The sequence below is a fragment of the Lepus europaeus genome, chromosome 12 (genome assembly GCF_033115175.1).
Source record: "Lepus europaeus isolate LE1 chromosome 12, mLepTim1.pri, whole genome shotgun sequence".
Lineage (NCBI taxonomy): Eukaryota > Metazoa > Chordata > Mammalia > Lagomorpha > Leporidae > Lepus > Lepus europaeus.
The window spans coordinates 34120011-34141889 of NC_084838.1; the positions used below are offsets into that span (position 1 = coordinate 34120011).

A 21879-nucleotide genomic window follows, 5' to 3' on the forward strand; every position below is an offset into this window, starting at 1 on the left:
CGCATTCCCGCCCCTGCCTGGGGAGGCCTCTGAATTCCGGGCGGCTGAGGGCCGCCGCGCCTCCCCAAGGAAGGGGTTCCTCTCGTGAGCCCAGCAGCGGCGGCAGAGAGTCCCGGCGTCTCCCCGACAGCCCGGCCCGGGCGCCCCTCGGTTCCCTCCGCCCCGCAAACGGCCGGTTACCTAGGCGTAGGGCTCGGCGCCTGGAAACACGTTCCGCGGCTCGCGCTCACGGCCGCCGGCCCGGAGCTGAGTCTCGGGCTTATAAATTAGGAAGCAGTAACTACCTCCGTCAAAGCCCCTTTCTCTCTCGTGGGCGGACGAAAGGAACACCCCCGTGTTCCCCTCCCCGGGGTGAAGTGTGTGGAGGAAACCGTGAAACGCACCATTGTGACCGGGGCTCTTCCGCGGAGTTTCCAACCCCGGGGAGCGGGGGCGGAGGCTGGGCGGGGGCAAGGGGAGTGGAGGAGACACCGACTGAAAGGGAAAGATTCTCAGAAAGACCGAGGGAGCCCAGCCGCGGCGCGGAGGAGGGTTTCTGCGAGCGCACGGTCCCGGGGATCGGCCTGGGGTGCGGGGAGAGGGACCGGGCGGAAGGGGAGGTCGCTGGGGCCCAAGGAGTCTTTGACAGCCACATGACGAACGTCTTGTTCGGCGGCAATAACTCGAATAAAGTGATTTCATTCATTGTGCCCAGGCTCCGAGACGGACAGCTTTTCTTCCCCCCGTCTCGATTCTGTAATACGCTCCCCCGTCGTGGGAAAAGGAGCCCCAGGACTTGGGTTCGCCGTGGGATCGGGTGCAGGCGACCGCGGATCTCCCCGGCACCCTCGCGCCTGGGGCTAACGCTCCGGGTTCCTGCTCCCCGAACTCCGTGCAGCTCTTCCCTCCGGAGAGCCCAGACACACGAATAAAAAGGCAATCTCCAAGAACATCTCTCGGGAATCAAGGGGGGCAAACGGCCCTCCTCCCTGCGCCCGGTCCCAGAGCTCCCAGCAGGTCCCAGCGGTGCCCGCGGCGGTCGATCGTCGCGGGCCGCGCTCGCCTCTCTGCGCTCCCTCTCGGCTGCCGACAACTTTCATTTCTACTAAGTAAGGCGCTCGGAGCAACTTCTCCAAAAGCGCGAGCTCAGGCAGCGACCCGGGAGCACGGCTTTCCCGCACCGCGCCTGGCCCAGAGGAGAGGCTGGAGGTCCCCACGCGTGTCGGGGCCCGGGAGCCGACAATTACTCCCGATTACCTCCAGAGCGCAAAGTGTAAGCCGGCAAGCCGGGCGACGCCAGGCAGACGTGCCCAGCGGAGCCCCAGGCTCATTTCAATACAATAAGCCACATTCCTACAATTACGTCCTTTCCTGAGATCTCCGGGTGCCTATGCAAACTCGGGCGGCCCTTTCCCTCCCAGGCTTGCTCCCTGCCAGCCCAGCCAACTCGGTACCACCGTTCGGTCCGTCAGCTTGGACCCGCCAGAGCCCCTATTTCCGATTCTACTGAAAAGGCAGGAAAATTACTGCCGTTCATCACTGGAGCTGCAACTCCCCGCCGCCGCCGCCGCCGCCGCCGAGAGCATCATTACCATGACAACTAGAGCGAAATACCCTGAATTACAGCTCTGGGGCTGCTGCTGCACAAATCCCGGCTCTCCTCTTTGTTAGAGGCTTTTCGCCTCTCGGGGTGGGGAGAGGAATCCCACTCGCTCCGGAGATCCCCGCGGACCCGCTCCCGAGGAAAAGTTTCAGATCAGAACCCACGGGCCGCTCGCCTCGCGAAGCTGGAGCCGGGAGGCGGCGGGGTTTGGTTGAAGGGGGGAAGACCCCACGCTCAAAGTTGTCAATTTCAGGAGCCACGCTTCCCAGCGCGCCAACTTTTTAGCAAGTCCCCCTATTAACCGGGCGAATCTTATACATACTTGAGTGCTGTGGCGGTTCCGTCTTTAGAGCGAGTTTCTAGAGAGCTGCCCCGAAATCTGCACTTGGGGGGGAGTCGCAGCTGCTGTCCCGGAAGGGCTGCGGTGTACAAGCCCCGCGGCTCCCGGAGGCGGCGAGCGGCTGGCGGGGGATGCTGCGACCCCGACTCATGGGAGAGCGGCGCCGAGAGGATCTGCGGGCGTCCTGGCTCCGGCCGCGACCGCAGGGCAGGATGCAGCCGCCGTGCCCACCTCCACGGCCACCGCCGGCGCTGTCAGCGTCGCCAAGGGAGCCGGGCAGGGGCGTCCGGCTGCAGCGCGGCGCGGCCCCGGCAAGGGCGCAGGGCGCGAGGGGTGTGAGCGCGCGGGCGAGAAGGGAGCGTGTGTGCGGAGCGTGTGTGCGCGCGTGTGTCTGTGCGTGCGAGTGAGGGAGCGGGTGTGAGCGTGTCTGTGTATGGGGAGCGGAGGAGGAGCAGGCGCTGGAGGGGTTGGGGGCGGGAGGCAGGAGACTCCGCTCTCCCGGCTGCGCGTTCGCTCGCTCTCCCGGCACGTCATTTATGCCACAGGAGCCCTAGCGGCCTCTCCATAGAGTGCCTGGAATGCGAGACGTCAATGTGACGCCATGGGACGCTACGTCACCCTCCTCCTCCTCCCTCCCCTGGCCCAGCCGGTTCCGCGTGTGCGAGGGAGGGTGTGTGTGTGTGTGTGCGCGCGCGCGCGCGAGTGATCTGGAGCGCGCGCGCGCGTTCCCCTGCCCAGGAGCGTGGCGGCACAATGGAAAACTGTGCCCTGGCCAAGGGGGGGCCTCTGGGACCCGCGCTGCCAACCCCAGAGCAGCGGCACAGCTCGCCGGAGCGCGCGTCTGCGGGAGGGTGCAGCGGCCCGCCCGCGGGTCAGGCGGCACCGCCCAGCTGTCAGGCTCGGGTGGAGTAGCGCTGGAGGAGTGCTGCTGGCTCGCCTCCGAGGCTGCCCCGAGGCTGCGAGCCAGGGCCGGGGGGTAAGGGAGAGGACAGCTCTTCCGAGAGGGAAGGCTGCGCCAGCCAGCTTCTCCGAGTGACCTGGCAGGCGGTGCAGCAGGAGTCTGGCACCAGCCCGAAGACTCCCTGAGGTGCAGCTGCGCTTTCCTCCTGCCACGGCGCTGGAGCTGTTTACTTCGCCCTGGCCCTGTGCGCTTAGGCTGACTCCCCTCCTCCGCCCAGCAGCTTCTGGGTGCGTGTTTCGCACGAACATGCAGCTGGCTCGCGGATGAGGTTTGACTTCTTTACACTCAGGGTCGGGGGTTCCCGACCGGACACATTATAACCCAGCCGGGCGCACATCCATCGTCCACGCGCACGGAACCACCGGAGGTGTGCAAAAACAAACACACACGTGCTGAACAGCTGAGCGGGGTTGGCTGTTGTAAACCCTCGCTCATCCCCAGCACGCGGTCCGCGTGGAACTCTGCACTTTCACTTTTCGATGTTTGTAGAGCCCCCCCTCGCCCATCTCCCAGATGAAGCATTTCGAAATCAACCCGCAGGATTGATGAGTCAGTGGCCCTCGATAGGGGATTGCTGTGGTCTTGGGAGGCTGTGCCCGAAGCCTGGGTGACCCTGTAAGGGGCAGCAGTTTCTTCCTGGAAACGATGCATTTCAGTGTGAGTGGCTGAAAATCAAAACAGAAAATGCATCGGAGTTCCAGATGCTGAGTTCCAGAGGTTGCTGCTTGAGTGACAGCAACCCCTTTCAGAAATGAATTTTGGAGGAGAAAACATTTGACCTACACAGCGCTGACATACGTGGTCCCCAAGTGGTCCGGTGGATTCGGGCGTGACTATGTATTTGACCTGTCCCTATGTTTGTTTTTTAAAAAAAAGTGTGTGGGGAGCAGTACCGAAGAAGTTTCGAGGTGGGACCAGAACCTTGCAAACCAAACTACGAATAAACATGTGCGGCATGGGTGATGTGCAGACCGTGGGAGGATGCTGCCAAAGCTGACCCAGCCGAGAGGAACCGAGCCTCTGCAGCGCTGCGGATTTCAATCCAGCCTCCGAAGCAAGGAGGGCGCTGCTACATTGTATCCATTCAAAGGCTGGCGGCGGGGGGGGGGCGGGGAGCGGGACCTGGAGCCGCGCGGCGCTGACGCACGCGAGGCGCGTGATTGACGCAGGCGATGTTACTAAATTCGGCGGTTGGCCGGGCCCCGCCGCCGGCGCGCGCCGCAGATAGCGGAGTAGGTTCCCCTCGGTCACCCCCGCCCCTTCTCCATTCAGCGCCGCGAGGGGCGGGGCGGGGCGCGCGGGGCGGGGCCGGGGCGCGCGGGGCGGGGCGGGCGCGCCGCCGCGCCGGGATCCGGCCGAACCAAATATAGTGGGGCCTGGCTATTTTTAGCCGGGCCTCGGGCGCGAGCGCGCCGCGTGAGGGGGCGCGCTGACCCCGCCGACAGCGCGGAGGGGGCGGGGGCGAGTCGCCATCTTGGACTCGGTTCGACCCCGTCAGGTGACCCGCGACTCGGGGCCGGGCTCGGCGCTGGGGGTCGGGGTGAGTGGGAGTGAGGCGTGGGAGAGAGCGGCGGGGGGCGGGGGCGCGGGCGGCTCTGTCGGTCCCGCGCGGGCTGTGAAGAGGGAGCGGGGCGAGGCGAGGCGAGGCGAGCGGGCGGCGCGGGCGGCGGGCCGGGCGGTGCGGCTCGCGGGACACGCACGCGCACGCGCGTTTGAGGCCCGGCGGTGCCCGCCAAGCCGCCCGCCCTCAGCGGGCCGGGCGGTCCTGCCGCGCCGCTGCCCCGCCAGCCCGGAGTCGCGTGGAGGCGGAGCCGCCCGCGGCCACCACTTCCTGAGAGCCGGGGATACCCCTCCCGGACGTCACGGAGGAGCCGGGGCGGCGGTGGCGGCCGGGGCTCATCCTGCACTTGCATCACGGGTGTAGCAGCAGCTGCTCGGCTCCTTTGTGGCTTTTTCCCCTGTTGAGTAACTGCTTTGTTAACTGAAAATACCATGACGGGCCAGTGTGATCACCAGCTCCAGACCTCAAAGAAAGTGAAGCTGTGAGGCAAGAGGGAGACTCCCCCAGCCGGCTGCGATGGTATCTGGTGGGTGGGTGTGTAGCGAAGCAGTTGACAGTTTCCACGTATTACTTCTTGCCTAACTCTTCACCCTCAAGAAGGTTTAAAAATACTTTTATTTCCATGCTGCGAAAATTTCATCTGTGTTCTGCACCCCACCCAGTCTCCCTTCGGTTTAAGATCTTAGGCAGAATTGGAATCACTGTAAGCAGGCACCCTAAAATGAGGTGCAGTTTTTAGGAAACGTGACATCTTACAGCGGGTTTATTGAATGAACTGCGTCTTCCTAATGTAAAAGGTCCTTGCCCACCTGGGGTTGTGGAAAGCTTCTGACCGAGATGGTTCTTATGAATTGGGCTTCTTCAGTGGCAGTTTCCAAGCAGCAGTGTCCTTGTTTATCTTAAATTCTTTTAAGGAGGGATTGATCTGTGGCTAGGAGCAGGTGTCTTCCGGACCGCTGTGCTCCCCCGCCTCCTCCTGCGCGTCCCAGATCTCTTCCTTCCTGAGTGTCGGCACCAGTCTGCTCCCTGACTGGCCCGGCAGGCTGAGGGCTGTTGTCTGGCCGGGCCAGTCCACTGCGCCTGGCACGGTCCCCTGGGTAGGAGGCTGGACTGACTATTGGAGAAGTTCGGTGGTCTCTGATGAGTGGCAGCTTTTCCACGTTCAAAGAAGGTCCTAGACACAGAGCCAAGGCGCTCTCCTGCAAACTGGGACAACATCCTCTGCCTAGTTTTAGGTCCCTAAGCATATGTAACTCTTCATGTGACCCAAACAGAATTGGTTTTTCTCTGAATTTCTTTTCCAAGTAATGTGTATTTTCTATATCTTTTTCAGAAGTCTGCTTTACTAGAAAGCAGGCATGATATTCTGTCACATGAAATATGATAGTTTCAGTAATCCAAATTACCTTTTTGATGACTTTTTTTCCTGCTACTTTACAGTTGTCTCCTCTTTTGGGAAATCAAATGGTGTAAGACTACCTTAACGTGTGAAATGTTGAAAACTTCTCTGGTTCAGTTCTTTTTCTAGAAGAGCGGCATTCATGCATTGCTTATTTTACACACACGAAGTAAAGGAAGCAGTTAGTTTCTGCTTTCATGATACTGTTGGTAGCCAATCTGTTTAAAACTATAAAGTAACTTAAAAATTTACTGATAATTCTCTTTAATTTCATTTTGGATTTGTAGGCCTAATCTGCCTAAAAGAAAGCACTCTATCTGGGAAAGTGAAAGGTGAAATCCGTGGTTTTATTGTATGTGTCATAAAACAATCATTTTAACAAAGTGGGATTTAAAAATTGCTTTAAATGCTCTTATGATGAAGCACTGACATACAGTCTTGTTGTTTTTGCCAGTATGTAAAGAAGGTGATGAGTCTTATTAATGCAAAGATTAGATGAGGAAAGGTGAAATAAAATTTTCAAGCCAGAAGTTGTTACCTAATGTGAAAATAGAAAGGAAAAGTGAAACAATTGTGAATTCACGTTTTCTAGAATCAGTATAGAAAATCTATGTTGTACTTAAGGTGCATATCTAAAATTTAGTGACTTCAGCTGATGTTGAGTTATATACTTAGGATGTAACCTAGCTCAGGAATCTGGGCTTTTGTAGTAATTTTCTATCCGATCTGCCTGCAATACCATCCCTTCCTTATCACGTCCATCATGCCAGATTAATGTTTCTAGAATGGAGTTTTTGTTGTATCACTCTCAGCCTCAAAAGTCCTCAGCAGCTTGATTTTGTCTCCACAACAAAACCCCAGAGCCTCTTGAATTTCCACTGAATTTCCCTATCCTACTCAAACTGGTATCCTCACTGTTCTTCAGACATTGTTCCAACCTTCCACACTGGTTTATAGTTTTCCTTTCTATAGCATCTTTTCCCCATTCTCCACTTACTGAAATATCTTACCCTTCCCCTAAAGCTAACTCAAGAAGTGATCTCAGATTATGTTTTGGTTGTTCTTGTTTTGCTTGTTTATGTACTCATGTGCCTATAGCCTATTCCCCTGTCAAGCCTTAAACTTCAAAAGCCTGCCTCACACATTGTTGAAGTTTCTTTAGCATCCAAGAATGTTTAATTCCAGTAGTAAATATCTATGAGATATTGCCTCACCTAATTCGAATCTGAATAGAGAGCAGCCATAATAGAAGTAACAAATTGTGTGGATTACGATATTCTTGGCAGAAATGGATTTATATGAGATCATGCATTAGTTGTTTTCTTTACTTGAACTTTTGTTACTCTTGATTGAACAAGGTGGTTGCCACAAGCCCAGACAGTTGCGTGATGATACGAGGAAATGGCAGTTTGGCATATACCTGCTATGTCTGCGTAGGATGATTTGCTATGATGTTTTTTTTTTTTCCTGATAGACTTTTGGTTTGACTCTTACTCTTGTTCTAACCTCTGTCTTCCATCTGTTTGCACTTTCTCTTGTATTGATTTCTCTCAATGATGAACTGGATGCTTTAGGCCAGGAGATGTTAATATTAAGCTTCTTTAGTAAAAAAAAAAAAAAAAAAAATTAAGGTTTAGAAAATTGAGATCCATGACAGCTATGTGTAACCAGTTAAATATAAAAATTCCTGCTATCTTTTCCAAAATATTTTTACATAGATTTGTATGACACTATATATATGCAGAGGTAAACTTAGCAAAAAAAAAAAAGATTTTGGAATTCTGATTTGCTAGAATTTTTACATAGATGCCCATGTGATTTAGAATATGAAAATAAATGTTAACAAGGAAAAAACAATGTAATAGATCAGAAAAGACTAAGTGTTATAGAAAATTCTAGAAAAAAGTAAAAGCCTGAGGTGGAAATTTACTTAGTGGTATAAATGCTAATTGCATTTAAGGATCTCATTAAATAGTGTTTTTTCATCTGTTACTAGTAGTAATAAGTCAGGACAGGCTTGTAATCCAGTTAGGAAGATAGTTTATTCTCTTGTCATGTTTTACCCAATCACTGGCATACCCTGGAAGACCATGATAATTTGGGGGAGCAGTGTTATTACTCATGTGTGATAAATCAGTTCAGGATATTATTTATGCCTATGATACAAGATCTGCATTTTAGATAGAGTTGATCAATGAAGTAAATAACTCTTTCTAAATATAATTGCATTACCTTTTCTCATCATCCCGACTCTGAAAAAAAAAAGTGCCTCACATATTCAAGTTCAGTACCTTTAGCATTTTCTCCCAGAGTGAGATGCTACATGTGACAAATAGCCTGGGTCTTCCACAGCTGCTATGAAGCTGCCTAACCTTGGGCACGTGAATCTTGCGGGGCCTGAGAGTCATGATCAGTAAAGTGATAGTGTTGGCCTCACTTTATGATTTGTTAAGTTCTAGAGTTGAATGCTTCTTTGGGCCAGCTAAATATTGTGACTCAGCTCTGCCCTGGTTTCCAAAGTCACTCCCTGGTGGCTGTGGTCAGGAGGTTCATTAACTTGCCTGCGTATTAACACATGTGCTTTTAGTAGTCATATTAGCAGTAACCAGATATTAAACTGCTTTGGCCTGCGTGGTAATTAACTGTAGCCACTGAGTGGGGTGGTGGTGTCCTGAGAGAGTTAATGTACTGCCAGCAGCACTGACTTCTGTCCATCACATAGAAACAAGCAGAAATCCGGATAGCCCAAAAGTCTTTTACAGTTAGTTTTGGGATTTGTTTTTGTACATTCATTTGAACACGGGTGAGTCACAGATGGACTTCACACAAATTACCAAACTTTCAATGGGGTGGATTCTGTTGTTTGCCCCTCTTCAGTTCCTTTCTGATCCTTACTGAATACTGGGCATAAACCCATTCTTTAGGGTAGCAGCCAAAGCTGGTCTGCCCTCTTTTTTTTCTTTGTTAGGGAAGACCTGGTGATGATGGGGTTGTAAATGTCTCCATCTTCCAGAATGTGAGTAGATAAAGTGAAGTATTAAGAAGGCAGGTTGTAAGGAAATTACCAAGTAGGTGTTGAAAAAAATGGTGGCAGAGCACACAGGAAAAATACTGTGAATTCTGCTTGCATATGTTTTAGGTCTGTAGTTGGATATCATTGTCGATAAATAAGAGCTGACTTTATAAGAATTGGGAAGTATCTGAGTTTTAGCAGATTGCAGGTTTATGAATTATCTAAACTAGGTTTGGATAGTTAAAACATGGCTTATCCATTAATTTGGGTTATTTTTTGAATGCCTGCTCTACATATTTAGGTATCTGGTTTCCTACTGAGATCATGTAATTAGTAACTTGTTCTGATTTTTTACCATAATACATTTTCCAGTATTTATTCTGCATGTTTGTAGTTCACTACTGGAAAAATTCTTCCCTGACATCTGTTCTGAATTAGTTTCCTTTCTCAGTTATATTTTCCTGTTTTATCAATTGTGATGAGCAGACTAGAAAGTCATACTATAGATTTATGCTATTCATATTTAGTAAAATTGAAGTAAAGGACCTCACTTTTTCTAATTTCTTGAAAATTATTCTTATTTTAAATTCACATGCAAAAAAGACAAAATAGACTGCATAAAATTTGATACATATTTCCCAGTGGTTTCATAGTGATTTATAGTTGTGAAGTTGACTTTTTAGTGGCTTTTTCCATATTTGAATTTTTTTTTCAGAGAAACTTAGTTATCTTATATTAAAATGTCTTTGTTTCCGTTGTCTTAGACCTGTGTATTCTTTGGGATGAATATTCTCCAGGATTAACTTGTTAAGCAGTTAGAACAGTTCTTGGCAGAGAGTAAATGTTCCATAAACATTTGGTGAATGAATGAAACCACTTTTCAGGGAGCATTGTTCAGAATACTCTGTTTTCTTTATCCTAACCAGCCTGTGGCCTTAGAACTTTTCTGAGATAGTTGTGCTCGGGGTTAGGCATAAGATCAGTGCAGGGAAGGTGTCTTTGTGCTGCGCCCTCTGCACTACCGTGTGTCACCACTGCACCACCGAGACTGCTGCTTGCCCGAATGGAGGGCGGTTCTTCTGGATTGCACCGTTCTGTGACATCTGTGAACTGAGACACTTTGCCCCAAGATACTCTGAAGAATTCACCCCTGGCTTATATCTTTATTTTGATGAGCCACTTTTTAATTTTAGTTTGTTAAAAGATTTATTCATTTGAAGCAGTTACAGAGAGAGAGAGAAAGAGAGAGGAAAGAGAATGAGGAGAGACAAGAGATGTTCCATCCACTGGTTCACTCCCCAGATGGCGGTAACAGCCAGGGCTGGCCCAGGCTGAAGCCAGGAGCCTCTTTTGGTGCAGGGGTCCAAACACTTGGGCGGTCTTCCGCTGATTGCCTAGGGCATTAGCAGGGAGCTGGATCTGAAGTGGAGCAGTGGGACTCAAACCAGCACCCAGTGGGGATGCCGGCACCACAGGTGGTAGCTGAACCCGCTGAGCCACAGAGCCAGACCTTGAAGAGCCACTTTTGCTTTGATAGGTTCACGGAGTTGTGTTCTTTCTTTTCACTGTCTATCCTGGACCTATACAACCTATTCATTAGGGAGTCCTTCACCTCTGGTCCTCACGCTCCCCACTGTGACGGTCACTTTGCCTACTACTTCTGCAGGCAGGTATTCAGGTCCTCCCAGTGCAGTCGCTTGTGCCTCTGTCACCATAGACAGAGGGGCTCACATGTGGAATAGTTAACTAAGAACTCGATGGCCGGCGCCGCGGCTCACTAGGCTAATCCTCCGCCTTGTGGCGCCAGCACACCAGGTTCTAGTCCTGGTCGGGGCGCCGGTTCTGTCCCGGTTGCCCCTCTTCCAGGCCAGCTCTCTGCTGTGGCCCGGGAGTGCAGTGGAGGATGGCCCAAGTGCTTGGGCCCTGCACCCCATGGGAGACCAGGAGAAGCACCTGGCTTCTGCCTTTGGATTAGTGCGGTGCGCCGGCCGCAGCGTGCCAGCAGCGGCGGCCATTGGAGGGTGAACCAACAGCAAAGGAAGACCTTTCTCTCTGTCTCTCTCTCACTGTCTACTCTGCCTGTCAAAAAATAAAAAAATAAAAAATAAAAAAAAGTAACTAAGAACTCGAATTACATCTGCCTCACATATTTAAACATTACAAGATTTAATTTTTGAAAATGTGATGTATTCACATGATTCAAAGAATAAATTAGAAATGAAGTCTGCCTTCTACCCCTGCCTGCCATCTATTGAATTGCTTGCCTTCCAGTGTGTTTTTTTAAAAAAATGCATGTCCAACAATCGCTTTAAGTTACACTCTGACCTCAGAATCATCCCTTAAGGCATTCTGGTCTGGCTGAAAAGCCCATGAGAGCAATTCAGGCATGGAAAGCCAAGACACTGTGGCAAAAAAATTTTCTCCATGAAGCGTCTCTGTGAGTGAGACTCCAGTGGAAAGAAGGGGCTATCAAAGAGGGGTTTACTTTTCTCTAAAAGGAAGAGAAAACTTCCACCTTGCTTATGGCCTTGTCTAAATACTGACAGAGTTTGTGGATTCAAAAGGCTTCCATAGCCTAGGCAGCTCATGTCAAGAGCCTCGGGTGGTCACTGACATCATACATAAGAGTATTAATTGTTAACAACAGGAGTCACTGTGCACTAACTCCCCATACTGGACCTCTGTCCTCAATGAGTATTATGAGAGTTATCTGTAAATCTAGTTCTCAAGCAGTTTTTGTGTGTGTGTGTGTGTGTGTGCAAATTGTTGAAATCTTTACTTAGTGTAGAGTTGGTCTTCTGTGTACACAAAGTTAATTGAAAATGAATCTTAATGGAGAATGAGACTGGGAAGGGGAGAGGAAGGAGGAGGAAGGATGTGGAGCATAGGTGAGAGGACGGGTATGGTGGGAAGAATAACTATATTCCTAAAGTTGTACTTAGGAAAATTTTATTCCTTAAAAAATAAATAATTAACAAAAAAGCTGAATGTCCAAGCCAATACCAATATAAATTGTGTTTCCCATTCCATTTTTAAAAAATATTTGTTTGAAAGAATAACACACACACACACACACAGAGTCTTCTGGATTTATTCTTCAAATGGTCACAATGGCCAGAACTGGATCAAGCAGAAGCCAGGAGTCAGGACATCCTGGTCTCCCATGTGGGTGGCAGGGACCCAAATACTCGGGCCATTATCTGCTGCCTCCAGGTGCACTGTCAGGGAGCTGGATCAGAAGCAGAGCAGCCAGGACATGAACTGGCACTCTGATATGGGCTGACATCACAAATTGCAGCTTAACTTGCTGTGCCACAATGCCAAGCCTTTTCATTTTTATGTAATGGAAGTGTATGCATGTTATTCTGTTTTTTTCATAGCAAGTAGGAAAAATTGCTAAAATAATTAATATTGTTTCATGCCGCTTTTTTCACATCATTGTGTGAATATATCATTTGGTTACTCCATAATTGTTGAACATTTGGGGAATTTTCAGTCTTTTGCTATTACAAGCAATTCTACAATAAATACTTGTGTTACATAGATTATTTTATATTTGTGCAAATAAATTTGTGGGGTATTTTCCTAGAAGTGTGATTGCTAGACCTAGGGTATGCAGTAGTTGGATAGGTACTGCCAACTTATCCTCCATGGGAGTTGAACAATTTATACCGTTTCCCCCCCAGAAATATAGGCACGTGCTTGATTACCAATATTCTTGCCAATAAAATGTGTTTAACCATTGGATTTTTTCCAGTCTAGTAGATGAAAAATGTTATCTTGGTGTAGTTTTCATTTCTTTTATAAGTTTGAGCATCTTTTTCGTATGTTTAAGAGCCATTTATATTTATTTTTTGTAAAGTGTCTTTTATATCCTTTGCCTATTTGCGGAGTTGGGCGTGGTTTGAAAATCACTTTGTAGTTGCTGTTTATAATATGGAAATTTGCCCTTTGTAGTATGAGTTGCAGCATGTTTCCCTCTAGTATGTCATTTGTCTTTCAACTTTGCTTATGATAGTTTTTGCTATTTGGATTTTTTTTTTTTTAATGTAGTTGAATTTGTCAGTCTTCTTTTTTTATGACGTCTGGACTTTGTCACAGTTACAAAAGCTTGCTCTACTTCAAGGTTATGAAAGAATTCTCTCACATTGGCTTCTACTATTATGATTTCTATTTCAGATTTAAATCTTGATTCATGTTTTTTCTTGGTGTATGGTGTGAGGGACAGGTCCAACTTAATTCTTTTTCCAAATGGCTACTCAGTTGCCTCAACACCATTTGCGAATACTGTTCTACACTGTTTTGCTTTTTACCCCAAACTGTACTGATCCATTTACTTTTTATTTCACACCTACTTTGCTGTCACTGGATGTGAATACAATGACTGCTTTCTTTCCTGTAGCACACCTTCTTTAGTGGCAGAGCTGTATTGCACCATGCTGCCTCCCCACTTTCCTCACCAGTGGCCTGGCAGTCAGTTAGGATTTGAAGGAATACAGGCTGCTCAAAAGGCTCTCCAGGATTTTCCAATTGATCAATAACAGGTTAAAGAGAAATCCTTAGTGTAACTAGGTTCCTTAGAAGATGTTCAAATCAGGGATGCCTTCTGACTGGCTAGTCGTACTACTCAGCTTTTCCAGGCCCTGAAGCTGTAGTGCCTGGCTCCTTCAGCCTGAGACAGTCCAGCCCGCTTCAATTCCTGTCATCCTCTGCTGTGTCCGCCACAGTGGGCTGTCACTGTGGCAGGCATGGAACAGTAACATGCCAGAAAGCAGTACTGGATCCACCAGCGTGCAGCAGCCTTTCCTGGGAAAGTGATTGTGGATGGATGGTTTCAGAAGTATGTCTCTCAGTTAGAACCCCAGGCAGATTAAGGTTTTCTTCTGTGGAAGCTAGGGAAAACCTTCGCTTTGTCCTCCTGAGGACAGTGTCCGAAGAGGCAGATGAATCAATTTACGGGCTACCTTTACTAGCACTCTGGGAACCACCTGGGCTGGTTTTACAACTCCTGATGGAAGATTTTCTTCCACTTTGAACTGTTGCCACAGGCAGTATCGCTTCTGAACTTCCAGAACCTTACTTTTTAATCCTCTTTCTTATCTCTGACTTTAAACCTTCCCCTGATGCTGGTAGTATACTCTATTGCCAGTTTAAATTAAGTTATTTTGTCCAAAACCAATTTTGACCCAATACAGTTTAGTTGAAAGCAAACTAGTCAACTGGATAATCCGGTTAAAACAGTGACTCAGTAAAAAAGGAATATCTTAAATTATTAGTTTTTGATAATTGATGATTTGAGTATATTTAAATACTTTTGGCCCATTTTCTAGGATTTTAAGTTATTTTATTTATTTATTTTGACAGGCAGAGTGGACAGTGAGAGAGAGAGAGAGACAGAGAGAAAGGTCTTCCTTTTTCCATTGGTTCACCCCTCAATGGCCACTGAGGCCGGTGCACTGTGGCCAGAGCACCGCGCTGACCCGAAGCCAGTAGCCAGGTGCTTCCCCTGGTCTCCCCCATGCTGGTGCAGGGCCCAAGCACTTGGGCCATCCTCCACTGCCTTCCTGGGCCACAGCAAAGAGCTAGACTGGAAGAGGAGCAATCAGGACAGAATCCGGCGCCCCGACCGGGAATAGAACCCAGTGTGCCGGCGCCGCAGGCAGAGGATTAGCCTAGTGAGCCACAGTGCCAGCCCTTAAGTTATTTTCTTTTGTATTTCAAGTTAATTTTCAGCTACAGCAGCTCTGTATTCCTTGTGAAATAGTTAAGCAACCTATCTGACCTATAATAAAATTGTTAGATTACAGTGTTTTGTTTTAAAGATTTATTTATTTATTTGAAAGGAAGAGTTAACACACATACACACACATTGACATACACACAAACACACAGATAGAGGCAGAGACAAATCCTCCATCCACTGGTTCACACCCCAGATAGCTGCAATGGCTGGAGTGGGGCCGATCTGGAGCCAGGAGCTTTATCCAGGTCTTCCACGGGGGTGCAGGGACCCAAGCACTTGGGCCACCCTCTACTGCTTTCCCAGGTGCATTAGTAGGGAACTGGATCAGAAGTGGAGAAGCCAAGACTTGAACCGGTGCCCATATGGGGTGCCAGCATTGCAGGGGGTGGCTTTACCCACTATTGCACAGTGCTGGCCCTGATAAGAGTGTTCTTAACTAAAAAGCAATAAGAAATTAATTGAAACAACCAAGACATAGCGATAAGATAAAAATTTCCTTTATCATTTTTCTTTTTCCCTCATTAAAAAGGCTGTACTTGTGCAGTACAGGACACTCAGAAAAATATAGATAAGGAGTAGAAGGAAAAGGAAAAAGAAAAGCCATAAATTCACCCAGGAGTAACTACTGTTGTCCTTCAGTGTCCTTTTCAGTATATTTTATACATAGACGCTGCCTGCCGCTTGTACTTTGCCATAATTTATTTAAGCATTCTCCAGTTTTTGGTTAGTTCACCTTTGTCCAGGATTAGGTTTGGGTTCCTTTTTGTCTTTTGTCTGGTGACTGTGGCCCAAATCACCTCTAACTAGCCATTGTCTTTTTCCTTTCTGTTTCTCAATCCTGGCTTATCTTGCTTTTAGCCTGGGCCCCTGAGACACCCCAGATTTCTTTCTTTTTCTTTTCTTTTCTTTTTTTTTTTTTTTTTTTTTACAGGCAGAGTTAGCGAGAGAGACAGAGAGAAAGGTCTTCCTTCGTTGTTTCACCCCCCAAATGGCCACTAAGGCAGACGTGCTGCGCCTATCCAAAGCCAGGAGCCAGGTGCTTCCTCCTGGTCTCCCATGCAGGTGCAGGGCCCAAGCACTTGGGCCATCCTCCACTGCTTTCCCTGGCCACAGCAGAGAGCTGGACTGGAAGAGGAGCAACCGGGACAGAATCCGGTGTCCCGACCGGGACTAGAACCCGGGGTGCTGGCACCGCAGGCAGAGGATTAGCCTAGCGAGCCATGGTGCCGGCCCCCCAGATTTCTTTAAATGAGACGTTTGATAAGGCAAGCTCTTCTGCCAAGCCTTTCTGTGGAGTTACTAAAAGGGCTCAGATCCAGAATTCCCATAGAACTCTCTGATTATATATAAAATATTTATTGGAGTTCATGCCTGATGTATGTTATGTGTATATGTATGCAAACTAAATGAGGAGAGTGTTGCAGGAGGGAGGCATTATATTGGGTTTCCATTTAAATACTAATAAAAAGATGTAGCAGAGAAATCCATTATCATCAGAGGAAAATTGTTTAAAAGGTTTTGGGATGTGTGTGCTGTGTATTGTACCTAAACCTGAGTCCATGGTAGACTCATCAGTCATGATGTTATTTCTCAATGGCTCCAAACTCAGCCTTTAGCGGAATTATAGGTGGTAGCTATCTCCACTAGAGTTGCTGTGGGAGACAAAATATAACATTAAAGTTGTTTTCTAAAGTAGTGGATTGACCAAGAAAGTTACAAAATGTTTTGCATCTGATAAATAAGTTCACGATGGGAAGTATGAAATGTAAAACAGAGTAATTATCCAAATCTCAGGCAAGGCACATGCTTCAGAGTTAAGATCATAGGAGCAGCATAGTTAAGTTATTGATAGATTATGAAGTAAAAACAGTGTCACAATAATGCTCATCATTATAAATTGCCCACTGTACAGTCCTGATTGTTGACTCTGTGCATTTATTCCACCCTACACGATTATTCCAGCAATCATGAGTAATACTATTTCCCTTACCAGTGGAGAGTTAGGGGTGGGCTATAACCTGTTCTGGCCGATGATGGGAAGGAAAGTCTGGAGGAGGGCTGGAATACTTCCTGGAAGGAGTTTCTTAGTTCTAAAAAGAGACTAGAGTGAGATGGTTCCACCTCTCCTCTGGTGTTATGTCTGCGTGTGATAGCTGGAAATGCTCTAGCCATCTTAGCACGATGAATGAAATGATCTAGAAATGGTGGAACAGAGGGGTGGAAGAAACCTGAGCCCTTGATGACCTTACTGCACTGCTGATTGTGTTGTACTTGGTCTGCATTACCTCTGAACTTCCAGTTCTGTGAGATAATACAGTTCCTCATTGTGTAAGCCAGCATGATCCAAGACCTTGTCACTTACAGCCAAAAGCATTCTGAGTAGTAGACTCACCTTGACCCAAACAAGTTCACGTAAGGTGGATTTGATTTTACTCTGAGACACATCTTTTTATAGGGACCTTGCCCTCCCCTTGTCTTTTGGGTTCATAAAGTGCATGTGGATTTTAACAGGCTGATTCTTGTCTCTGTTTCCTAAAGGGATCTGCCTTAGACCAGGGTTCTTCACCGGAAGCAACAAAGAGCCAAATGGTACTCAATATATCTCCTGGAACTCTCTGGGTTGTTGGAATATCTGTATCTGGTGTTGTGAATGCCTGAGTTTCTCCTTCATTCCTTCTTTTCTTGATTCTCATTCTGATGTCTTGCTTTGATCTTGTCCCTGCTCTTGCATATTTTGTGTCTTCTGCCTGGCCTCAAGATTTTTGATAAATTTATTTTCCTCTCTTTCTTCATCCTCTGTTTCCCTCTATGTGCTTCATTCATTCCTTTTTCACTTTGTGTTTTGATTTTGTGACCAATGGAGTTTAATCTAAGCAAATGTAGTGTAGGATTTTTCAGGAACCATACTGAATTAAATAAAACTGGTGATCACACAGCTTTTGCTCTGGACTGACATGGTAAAAAGGAGGAGGAGTTCCACACTTGGTCCATTTCTCATCCAATGCCTTTTACTCGTGGTATAGAATAAGTAGACCCAGAGATGATCTAGGAGTCACTGTTTGCTTCCTGAAAGTTTGGACAAGTCACTTAGGGTCTTTGAGTTTCTTCTTTAAAGTTTGCTACCAACACCCTTTCCCCCCCATAGTTATTAATGTTATTTAAATGGTAATGTGAACCTGGTAGGTAAAAAAGTCTTTTTTAAAGAAACTCCAGATTGGTTGGGTTTTCTGATTATTTTCTTTTTAAATTTTTTTTTTTTATTTGACAGGTAGAGTTATAGACAGAGAGACAGAGAGAAAGGTCTTCCTTCCGTTGGCTCACCCCCCAAAATGGCTGCTATGGCTGGTGCTGCGCCGATCTGAAGCCAGGAGCCAGGTGCTTCCTCCTGGTCTCCTATGTGGGTGCAGGAGTCCAAGCACTTGGGCCATCCTCCACTGCCCTCCCAGGCCACAGCAGAGAGCTGGACTGGAAGAGGAGCAACCGGGACTAGAACCCGGTGCCCATATGGGATGCCAGCGCCGCAGGCAGAGGGTTAACCAAGTGAGCCATGGCCCCGGCCCTTCTGATTATTTTCTAGTGAATTGATGTCAAAGTCTCTAGAGTAAGTTCTATGTAGCTTGTTAGTCTTTCTGTGAAAAGGCAATAGAGTATGATGTGGGGTATAATAACAGAAGTAGAGTTTGAAGTTTATATTTTAATGATGACATAAGGCCCAAAACAAAAGACAGGTCCACACACTACTGAGGGGGAAAGAAAGGTCAGGCTGTTGATCTTGAGGCTTATTTCTAGTTCAACCAGAAAATCTGGTCAGCCCAATAAGGGGAAAGTGAAACCAATAGAAGAAACACCCCCTCTAGTGGCGAGGGGCCAGATTCTACACTTGGTTGCTTGGACGGGTTACAGGAATGGTTGACTTCTTAGGATGTTTTTGTTTCTTAAGAATCCTGCAGACCTAGAGTTAGAAAACATAAGGGATATCTGCAGCTCAGGCTTTCCCTATCAGGAGGGTTAACGTGTTTCCCAGGGTGAGAGGTATGTTGGCACTCTCATTGGGAATTGATTGTCTGAAAAATGTAGAGGCTACTGTTGACTTTTATGAAGGCCACTTAGAGATCCTGAAAATTAGATTATTGTTCTATAACAGAATGAGAGATACCTTTATAATCCCATTTGCAGGGGGATAAATCCTTTATTTAAAGTTGTGGGTAATGCCGTGGAGGAGTAGTCATCTACATTCATATGAATAGTGGCTATTGACTTCCTAGGTATACATTTTTTTTTAAAGATTTATTTATTTATTTGAAAGAGTTACACAGAGAGAGGAGAGGTAGAGGGAGAGAGGTCTTCCTTCCGTTGATTCACTCCCCTAGATGGCCACAATGGCTGGAGCTGCGCCGATTCAAAGCCAGGAGCCAGGAGCTTTCTCTGGGTTTCCCACGTGGATGCAGGGGCCCAAGGCGTTGGGCCATTCTCCACTGTTTTCCCAGGCCACAGAAGTGAGCTGGATTGGAAGAAGAGCAGCTGGGACTAGAACCGGCATCCATATGGAATGCCGGCGCTTCAGGCCAGGGCATTAACCTGCTGCGCCACAGCACCAGCCCCCACATTTTGATTTGAAATTTTTAGTGGTGTTCCTGAGAACCAAGTGTGTAGCTTGCATCTCGGAAGTGATTTAATTGTTACTTATGGGAAGGCATTGAAATTAAATATATGAAAATAATATTACCCACAATTCAGGGGTTCAGGAGGAACATCAAATGCATTTTTAAAAGATTATTTATTTATTTTAAAAGAGTGACAGAAAGAAGGAGAGATGGAAATGCATTGTACTTAGTCATTTCTCAAATGTCTGCAATAGTCAGAACTGGATCAGGCTGAAGCCAGAAGCCGGGAACTCCATCTGGGTCTCCCACACTAGTGGTAGTAATTCAAGTACTTGGGCCATCATCTGCAGCTTCCAAGGCACATTGGGAGAAAGCTGGATCAGAAATGCAGAGTAATCAAGACTCAAACCAGGCCGTTGGCTGCAGGATATGAGCATCCCAGGTGGTGGCTTAACTTACTTCACCACAGCTGCATGTCCCCAAATGCATTCATGAAGGACATCTCATTTTAGGGATGTATGTTGTTGATGGTAATTATCATTATACTTACAAATCTCAAAGTCTGATTTTTTTTAGCTATCTGAAAGAGTTGTAGAGAGAGGTAGACACACATACACACACAGACACACACACACACAGAAAGAGAAAGAGAGAGAGAGAGAGAGAGAGAGAGAGAGAGAGAGAGGTATCTTCCATCCACTGGCCCACCCCCAAATGGCTGCAATCGCTGGAACTGAGCCAATCCGAAGCCAGGAGCCAGGAGCCAGGAGCCTTGAGCCTCTTCTGGGTCTCCCATGTGTGTTTGGGGCCCAAGGACCTAGGTCATCCACCACTGCTTTCCCAGGTGCATTAGCAGGGAACTGGATGGGAAGTGGAGCAGGTGGGACTTGAACTGATACCCACATGGGGTGCCATCTCCACACGTAGGAGCTTTAACCTGTTGTACCACAGGACCACCCCCTCAAAGTCTGTACTACTGTTTGAACAGAACTCTTTTTTTAGTTAAAGATTTCCTAAGAGGCAGAATTTCAGGGAATAGCATTTTTAAAAAAAATTTATTTGACAGAGTTAGACAGTGAGAGAGAGAGAGAGAGAGAGAAAGGTCTTCCTTCCTTTGGTTCACCCCCCAAATGGCTGCCACGGCTGGAACTACACCGAACTGAAGCCAGGAGCCAGGTGCTTCCTCCTGGTCTCCCATGTGGGTGCAGGGGCCCAAGCACTTGGGCCATCCTCCATTGCCCTCCCGGGCCACAGCAGAGAGCTGGACTGGAAGAGGAGCAACTGGGACTAGAACCTGGAGCCCATATGGGATGCCGGTAGCACAGGTGGAGGATTAACCAAGTGAGCCGCGGCGCTGGCCCCAGGGAATAGCATTTTTATTATACACTGTGTTAGATCTAAGAGTGATTTGAAAGCCACTAAGTTCTCTCTCTCTCTTTTTTAAAAGATTTATTTATTTGAGAGAGTTACACAGAGAGAGAAGAAGAGGAAGAGAGGGAGAGAAAGAGAGAGGTTTCCATCTGCTGGTTCACTCCCCAGTTGGTTGCAGTGGTGGAGCTGCGCCAGTCCAAAGCCAGGAGTTTCCACGTGGGTGCAGGGGCCCAAGGACTTGGGCCATATTCTGCCGCCTTCCCAGGCCACAGCATAGAGCTGGATCAGAAGTGGAGCAGCTAGGACTCGAACTGGCATCCGTATGGTGGCAGCTTTGCCTGCTATGCCACAGCGCTGGGCCCGAAAGACACTAAACTCTTAACACAGAAAAGAATGGGTAAGTCACAAGAAAATACAGCTGGTGAAGTGCTGTAGCCAGTTAAGCTACTACCTGCATGTTGGAGTCCTGGCTGCTCCACTTCCAATTCAGCTCCCTGGTAAAGTGCCTGGAAAGGCAGCTGAATATGGCCCAAGCACTTGGACTCCTGCTACCCCACATGGGAGAGGGAGACCCTGATGGAGTTCCTGGCTCTGGATTTGGCCTGGCACAACCCTGACTATCATGGCCATTTTGGGAGTGAGCCAGTAGATGGAAGATAGATATCTCCCTCTGTGTCTGTCTATGTCTCACTTTCTCTCTGTAACTCTGCCTTTCAAATAAGTAAAATGAATCTTAAAAATAGATTAGCCGGCGCCGCGGCTCAATAGGCTAATCCTCCGCCTTGCGGCGCCGGCACACCGGGTTCTAGTCCTGGTCGGGGCGCCGGATTCTGTCCTGGTTGCCCCTCTTCCTGGCCAGCTCTCTGCTATGGCACGGGAGTGCAGTGGAGGATGGCCCAAGTGCTTGGGCCCTGCACCCGCATGGGAGACCAGGGGAAGCACCTGGCTCCTCCCTTCGGATCAGTGCCATGTGCCGGCCGCGGTGGCCATTGGAGGGTGAACCAATGGCAAAAAGGAAGACCTTTTTCTCTGTCTCTCTCTCTCTCACTGTCCACTCTGCCTGTCCAAAAAAATATATATATATTATCTAAGTAAAAAAGCACAGGAAAATAAATTCTAATACAAAGACTGCACTATCGATGGGCTGTTTCTTTATTTTTAAGTCAAACTTCTTAGCCTGAGGGTAAGAAATTTGGAACTTGCAGTAGATCCTCCTTTCTATAAATTAGAATGTATCTGGTGATGATGTTTTTAATGAAACTGTAATGAGAAATATTGAAAATAAATACTTGTGTATGGCTGAAG

General features: G+C 47.8%; 1 protein-coding gene and 1 long non-coding RNA gene across 3 annotated transcripts in view; one reads left to right on the top strand and one right to left on the bottom strand.

The window, feature by feature from the left end:
* NR4A3 (nuclear receptor subfamily 4 group A member 3) overlaps positions 1-1988 on the bottom strand; it is a 41247-nt gene extending 39259 nt beyond the window's left edge. For both annotated transcript variants that reach the window (XM_062207885.1, XM_062207884.1), the window contains exon 1: positions 1905-1988. The gene's annotated coding sequence lies outside the window, so the exon portion shown is untranslated. The remainder of the gene's footprint in view (positions 1-1904) is intronic.
* LOC133771221 (uncharacterized) overlaps positions 1-21879 on the top strand; it is a 120499-nt gene that overhangs the window by 92080 nt on the left and 6540 nt on the right. The window lies entirely within an intron of this gene.